Source organism: Panthera leo, chromosome B1 (genome assembly GCF_018350215.1).
Source record: "Panthera leo isolate Ple1 chromosome B1, P.leo_Ple1_pat1.1, whole genome shotgun sequence".
Classification (NCBI taxonomy): domain Eukaryota; kingdom Metazoa; phylum Chordata; class Mammalia; order Carnivora; family Felidae; genus Panthera; species Panthera leo.
This window is the reverse complement of record NC_056682.1, coordinates 172,944,034-172,952,219: the sequence shown is the minus strand read 5'-3', so window position 1 is coordinate 172,952,219 and position 8,186 is coordinate 172,944,034. Positions and strand designations below refer to the sequence as shown.

General features: G+C 43.7%; 1 pseudogene; it reads left to right on the top strand.

The window, feature by feature from the left end:
• Positions 1–2,095: 2,095 nt before the first annotated feature.
• LOC122217178 lies at positions 2,096–2,576 on the top strand (annotated as a pseudogene).
• Positions 2,577–8,186: the final 5,610 nt, after the last annotated feature.

Sequence of the window (8,186 nt, the reverse complement as noted above, 5' to 3'; positions counted from 1 at the left end):
TGGCTGGGTGGTTCAGTCGGTTAAGCGCTCGGGTCATGAGACTTCCGGCTCAGGTCATGATCCCCCCAATCTGGGAGTTCAAGCCCCCTCCCCGCTTCTGGCTCTGCACTGGCAGCTCAGAGCCTGGATGGAGGCTGCTTCGGATTCTGTGTCTCACTCTCTCTCTGCCCCTCCCCAACGCGTGCTCTGTCTCTCTGTGCCTCTCAAAAAAATAAATAAATAAATGTTAAAAAAACCTTTTTTTAATGTCGTTTCCAACATACGAAGGGTTGGATTTTTTCTTTGGTGGACAAGAGTGATAATACATGTTCATCGTTAAAACAAATCACCCCCCATAGGCAACCACTGTTGACTTGAGTACACCAGGTTCCCCTGGCTAACCTCCACTTAACCAGCGCCCTAGGTTAACTGATGCGGCCTCTACTCTCTCTGTAAAGCATCATCTATCTGCTGCTTTCAGCAAGCTTAACACAGGCCATTGGCATTCTCAGCATGTACCTGGGCACTTCTTCCCCCAGTTGTGATGTCTGCTTGCCAATAGTCAGTTTGTTTGCCCCCAGACACAATTTAAAAGGTTGCAATCGAAAAGTTACAATGTAATTAGGAATTATGGAAATGATGAAAAATGACGCAGAAGGAACATTCTTATGAAAATCAGGTTGTTTCGGAAAGACTTGATAAAGGTGAGGCACACCAAAAAAAAACAAAAAACAAAAAACAAAAAAACTGTCAGATTCGGAGTGAGCAAACAACTATAAAAGACTGAAAGTTCATCGCTAAAATCTAGCAGGATTGCCCTCAGATTGCTTCACGAGCGTCTTTAAGTTTTGCTCCACTTTTAAAACCTGGAAAATTGCAGCTGATGCATTAAGAGTGAGAGACTGAGTAGGTGGGTATTGTGATATTGTGATTTATAATAAGACATGTATATTTAGTCTTTGTCTATTTCTGGAACAGCGCTCCTAAAACCCCTGGAATTTTCTAAGAGATGAGAGTGCTAAAGGAATCTTTTGTTATGTTAATGAGGTAACTTTTAGAAAGCACCTAAGGATGGGGGCTGGCTGAGAGAACCAACTGGGCCATCAGTCCCCCTGCTTCCTGGGAGGGGAGAGGAGGTGGAAGGTGAGCTCGGCCACCAGTGGCCAATGATCAATGATCCAATCAATCATACCTAAGTAATGAAACCTCCCTTAAAACCCCAAAGGAGAAGTTTCCGAGAGCTTATGGGCTGGTTGAAAACATGGATATTCAGGGAAATTGGTGCTTCCATGGATCATGGAAAGTCTGTGCCCTTTCCCCATACCGTGCCCTATGTACTGCTCCCATTGGGCTTTTCCTAGAGCACAACTTTTTTTTTTTTTTTTTTTTTAACGTTTTTTTAAAATTTATTTTTGAGACAGAGAGAGACCGAGCATGAACGAGGGAGGGTCAGAGAGAGAGGGAGACACAGAATCTGAAACAGGCTCCAGGCTCTGAGCTGTCATTACAGAGCCCGACGCGGGGCTTGAACTCACGGACCGCGAGATCATGACCTGAGCCAAAGTCGACGCTTAACCAACTGAGCCACCCAGGCGCCCCGAGCACAACCTTTTATAATAAACCAATAATCTAGTAAGTAAGCTGGTTTCTTGAGTTCGGTGAGAGGCTCTAGCAAATTAACTGAACCCAGGGAGGGGGTCATGAGAACCTCTGATCTATAGCCAGTGGGTCAGAAGCACAGGTGACAATGTGGACTTGTGATCAGCATCTGAAGGTGTGTCTTGGGGGGGGGGGGGCAGTCTTGTAGGAATCTGACACCATCTCCAGGTAGATGGTGTCTGAATTGAGTTGAATTGCAGGACACCCAGCTGGTGTCAGAGAATTGCTTGGATGTGAGGGGCGGGGGGGAGCCCACATGTCAGAATCAGTACCAGAATTGTTAGTTCGTGTTAGAAATGGAGCTGGTGATCCAAAGTGGGATGAAAGTTAGAACTATGGGTAGACAACACAAAATGACTAGAGACACTCTTATCAGAAAACTTATGTCTGAAGACAAAAAAAAAAAAAAAAAAAAGAAAGAAACCCAGGAACCGCCATCTTCCGGTAATTCACCAAAATGACCAACACAAAGGGAAAGAGGAGAGGTACTCACTGTATGTTCTCCAGGCTTTTCAGAAAACATGGAGTTGTTCCTTTGGCCATATCCATGCAAATCTACAAGAAAGGTGATATTGTGGACATCAAGGGAATGGGCACTGTTCAAAAAGGAAAGCCCCAAATGTTACCATGGTAAAACTGGAAGAGTCTACAATGACACCCAGCATGCTATTGGCATTATTGTAAACAAGTAAGTTAAGGGCAAGATTCTTGCCAAGAGAATTAATGTACTTGTTGAGCATATTAAGCGCTCGAAGAGTCGAGATAGCTTCCTGAAGACTGTGAAGGAAAATGATCAGAAAAAGAAGGAAGCCAAGGAGGAAGGTACTAAGGTTCAACTGAAACTCCAGCCTGCCCCACCCGGAGAAGCACACTTCCTGAGAACTGATGGAAAGGAGCTTGAGCTGCTGGAACCCACACTCTATGAATTCACAGCATGATAAACGTAAAAAAATAACGACCTCAAGACTGTAAAGATGTTTCTCTTAATTGAGTAGTAGTGTGGTGTCCTCTTCCCCAAAGAAATATTTAAAGCCAACTTTGATTGTGTCAAAAAACAAAAACAAAAACAAAAACAAAACCCCAATACAAATAGTAAATCCATATAGTGCTTAATCCGTGTCATGGATTGTTTAGACCCCGAAAACATTTTACTCATTTCGTTGTCATAATAACTCGATGAAGGAGTAAGGAGGTAGTACTGTTATCCCCATTTTACTGAGATAGAGCAACGCAAAGTTCCCTACTTTAGATGACCCAACCGGAAAAAGAGTTGCTCCATTCAAATGCAGGTGGTGTGGGTCTTAATGCATGCCAGTAGCCACTGCCTTCCTCTGGCCCTCAATTCTACAGTGAAAGATTTAAAGGTTTTAAATAAGAACAAAATTAACCATGAAAATTATTTATTATGGAATTATTAACGCCTGTATAAAAGTAGAGAGACGACTAGGATGGGTTCCATGTACCCCTCACTCAGGTTCAACATTGACCAACTCATGGCCAGTCTCTAGTGCATCTACCCCCCATTCACTCCCTCCTGCTCTCGGAATATATTAAAGCGAATCCTAGAAATCATATTTTCATCCACAAATATTGCAAAGTGCATCTCTAAAAGAAAAGGACTTCTTTTTTAAAATTTTTTTATGTTTGAAGATTTTTTTAAGTTTATTTTGAGAGAGAGAGAGGGAGAGAGAGAGAGAGTGCATGCATGTGTCACCCACACTGTCAGCCCAGAGCCTGACACATGGCTCGAACTCACAAATTGCAAGATCATGACCTGAGCCGAAATCAAGAGTTGGTCTCTTAACTAACCGAGCCACCCAGGTGTCTCAAGGACTTCTTTTTAAAAGTGTAACTAGAATACCATCATCACACCTGAAAAATGGACAATGATCTCTTAGCTCAATCAAATATCCAGGCACTATTTGAATTTCCTTGATTGTCGCAAGGATTTTTCCTCCAAATAGGATCCAGATAAGATCATTGCAATTACTATCTTTAATTGTAAGCTACCCTTTTCTCCTTGCAATTTATGTGTTGAAGAAAGCAGATCCTGTGTCCTATAGTTTCCCACAGTATGGATTTTGCTGATTCCATGCTGCCCCGCCTCCCCTCCCCCCACTCCCAGAATCGTTGAAGACATTTTCCTGTCTTCCATATTTCTTATAAGTTGGGAGTCATATCTAGAAGTGCAATCTTCTTCTAAAGGTAACCAGGCAGGTTCTTTTTTACAAGTGATTTTAAACCTCTAGGTTTAAAATGTTGGGGTGCCTGGCTGGCTTAGTAGAGCATATGACTCTTGTTCTTGGGCTTGGGTCAGCCCCACGTTTGGTGTAGGCTCAAAATAAAATCTTTAAAATAAATACAACACAATAAAAATTGATGTGTTTCCATCCAGTGCAGCCAAGGGAAACTCTTCCATTTGGCTCTTGGGTCCTTTTGACACCACTTTCAGTTTCGGTAGCTTCCTTGCTTTCTACATTGACTAGAATGTTCCAGGTTCACTCTATTGTATATATTGCCTTTAATGATAGTCTCCATATTACTCTTTTTCAATTAGCTGATCTACAGCTAGAAGGCATGGTTATTAAGGTTTCCTGGATTCATCTTCTGCTTTTACCTGGTTTGCTATATGACCTGGGCACATTACTTGGCTTTGCCTCAGTTCCCGCATCTATAAAAATGAGGGCCATAATAATTGCATTTACCTCAGGTGTTGCTACAAGGATAAACTGAATTAACATATGTAAATCACTTAGATCAGTACCTGGCACGCAGCAAAAACTCAACAATTGTTAGTAATTATCATTAAGTCTATTAAGACTGCTTTCAGTATATCATCCTGAATTTTTTTAAGTTTGACATACTTGTGATCATACTTTATATTGATTTGTTTCCTTTTATTTTCCCACAAACCTAACAACATAGGCATTTCATATCATTTAACAAATACAAGTTCTTGCTCTCTCTTTTTTTTTATTTTAAACAGGGAGAGCTGGAGCAGGGGAGAGGGGTGGAGGGGGAGAGGGGGTGAGAGAATCTCAAACAGGCTCTACCCTGGTATGTACCATAATTTATCAACTTACATGCTCTCTGATAAAGATCGGGTGATTTCCAGTCTTCCCCTATTATAAATAATACAGCCGTGAATATCTTTGTGAACAGAAGTTTGTTTTCCTTTTGCGCTTACACTTCTTTACTATAAATTTCCAAAAGTGGGATGACCGTATCCAAGTTATGACCAAACCTATTTCTCAGTGGTTTATACTGATTCATATTTACCTTGAGACTTTAGCACGGTTTACAAAAAATGTTCATAGACGGCCAAATATTTTTTCATGTTCTTTTACAAAATCCAGTGACGAAAATAAGCCATTTGCTGAATGGCTGAAAAAGAATCGGCTGGCTCTATTAATAAGAGACGGAATAATATGGTCACAATCTCCGGGCGGCCATGTGCGACAGCGTCAGCCTGGCCTTGGAAGTCAAACTGGTGGGTGGTGGGGGGTGGGCAGGGAGGTGGGGAATGTGACTGCCACAGCCTTCATTGTGGTGGGAAAAAAAAAGAAAAGAAAAAAAAAAACCCCACCCAGCACTTTGAGTAATCTAGTAATTGGGTTCTGCCCTCTTCTGAGCTGACTTGAGACCACAGTCACGTGAAACAACCACCAAAAGATGGTTAACAGCTTCAGCAAGTGTGACCTGGGCTTGAGGAGTGTCAAGGTGCTGGGAGGGGAAACAACTGACCTTTCAGGGCCCCGCTGCCCGCTCTCCAGCGTGGCTGCCAGGTGACCGTGGCTGAAACCGGACCCATGGCCGCCCTGCCCAGCACTAAGCCCTTCTGCAGATGTCACCCCTGGAGGAGGGGCCTCCCGGAGGGGGGCAGGCTATGCAATTCATCCGCCCACAGGAGGTGTCACTTTCGAATTCACACCAAGGCTTTTGTGTGTGCCAGATGTGACCCTGATAATCCTTCCCAGTTAGGAGCCTTAAACTTGACAAGAGCGGGAGAGTGCTTAACTATTGCTTCCCCACCCTCAGCTCCTTGTGGAACTTTCCATCCTGTGAAATTTGCTTTGTGGATTCCGGACACCAGTGTTTAAACGTAAGGTGACTGGTCCCCAAAGGCTGGGGACCCCAGTGTGCACTGCCTGAGCCACTCACTCCTAAAGCCCGCTAAAGCCCCCTTCCACATGGTTACCCCCTCGCAAATAGCTATCTTAATGTAGCTGATCTTGCAGCCTGATGGTTAAGCCACAGAAAGTAAGTCAGAAAAATGTGCGGTTGAATTCTGCCTTCACTAGTCATATCTGCATGATCTTCTGTTCCTCCTCCTCGGATGCAGGTAATTAAAGCTCCTACCTTCTGCCTTGCACTGTTGTGAAGACTAAATGAGGTCCTGCACACAAAGTGCCTGGCATGTTCGAAGTGCTCAGTAAACGTGAACTCACACTGTCACTGTGCATTTAAGCCACTTCCCCCCCCCCCACCCCCCTGCTTCCCCACTGCCCCAATTTTTGGTACGCAGCGGGTTTCTTCCTTTGTGATGGGGATAGTTTTGTTTCTCTTTGTTCCACAGTCTTGGTTCTGGCATTTGCATGTCAGTGTAGCAGGAATGGGGGGGACCCCCCAACTCCCCCTCCCCCCCCTACTTCTGAAATGCACCTTCGTGAGCGACTTCTCTCCTGGTCTCCCAAGTGGAAGTCCGCCCCTCTCTTAGGCATCCAGCACTGCGAGCATGCACAGTGAGTCAAATGGATGAAATGTTCCTGTCAGCACTCACTCAGGTCAATTGGTTCTCGATATTGGAAGGGAGAGAGAGGGAAGAAGCAGGGCGTTCTGTGCCAGAGTCCTGGCTCACGAGCTTCTAGTCCTCTGGCAAAAGCAGAAGGTGCATAGCCCCACCCAGGCTGGGGGAGACCCCTCCCTGCCACCATCTGTTTAAAATTAAAATGTTGCCATCTGCCAAAAAAAGGTTTGGACTTCCCCACTGCACCTCTTGGCTTCTGTCACAGAGGGAGTCAGAAGAGGAGGAGGGCTACATGACAGCCAAACCATCCTTCCATTCCAGGAGAAAAGGCCAGATCCAAGCCCCGCAGTAGAGTAGCGGGGCAGAGGCCTAGAGTCAGAAGACCCAGGTCCTGTCCCTGTCCCGTCATTAGCTTTGTGAGCTGGGCTTGACTCTTCGTCAACAAGTGGATGTAAGCACGGGGGACTTGACTCTGCGTGCCACCTATGAAGTATCTTTTCCAAACTATTAAATGTGAATTGAATCAAACAACTAGATCGAACTACCAGTTTACAGGAAATACAGGGGATAGAGGAACATATTAAATGACACTACAGCAAAATCCAAAATGTGAGAAATTTTACAGGGTGAACGGCTTCATTTCTTCAACAAAAGGATGACAGGGGAGAGAAAGGACCTTAAATATTAGAGATTTAAGAGACTTATTAACCAAATGCAATGTGTGGACTATTTTTGGTTCCCATGCACGCGAACCAACTGTCAGAATACATTTATGGGACAATCTGAGATATTTGAAAAGTGTTTGGATATTTGATATCAAGTAATTATTGGTATTTTCCTTAAATATAACACTATCATTACAATTATGTCAAGAAAGTTCTTTTTTAGTCCTTTTAGTCAGTTCTTTTAGTCAGACAGTCTTGATTTCAGCTCAAGTCATGATTCCAGGGTCATAGGATTGAGCCTTGCATTGGTCTCCTCACTGAATGTAGAGCTTGCTTAAGATTCTCTCTCTCTCTCTCTCTCTCTCCCCACCTTCTCTCTGCCCCCTCCCCCACTTTCACACACTCTGTCTCTAAAAATAAGAAATAAAGAGTCCTTTTTTTCTTAGAGATTTTAAATATCAAAGTATTCACAGATAATGGAAGGATGGTATGATACAGAAACAATATGTATGAGATTTACTTCAAAATAATCTAGTAGAGGAAGATGGGGGATAGATGATGATAGATGATGGGGGATAGATGATGAGATAGATGATGGGGGATAGATGATGAGACAAGATCTATCTTGTGTTGATAATTACTGCAGCTGTTCAAAGGATTCATGGGAGTTCGTTATAAGAGTCTCTCTGATTTTGTGTATGTTTGGAATGGTTCATCATGAAAAGTTAAAGAGTGCAACAGAATGTGGGCTCTGGAGAGAGGGAGAGTTGCCTGGTTCTACCTATTATCGGGCCAATTAACCTTTGACTCAGTTTCTCCATGAGGACAACGATATCACCTGCCTCATAGGATTGTTGTAGACACAAGGAAAGCACTAGTGCCCTTTCAATGTTAGCTGTCATTATTAATAAAATAAGAGTTTTGGACTAATTCATCTCTATGGTTCCTTCCAATTGAGAGAGCATCTGATTCCAGCCTGTTTCTATCACATCTTGGCCCTCTTTATTTTCTCTACTCCTCCTTGTTCACCCTTCTGGAAACTCTACCTTCCTCTTGTGCTCACTTCCCTTTGCCCGGGGCATCTGGACACTTTACCTGGGTGGCCAGGTGTCAGTTCCATAAGGCATGTTGGACGG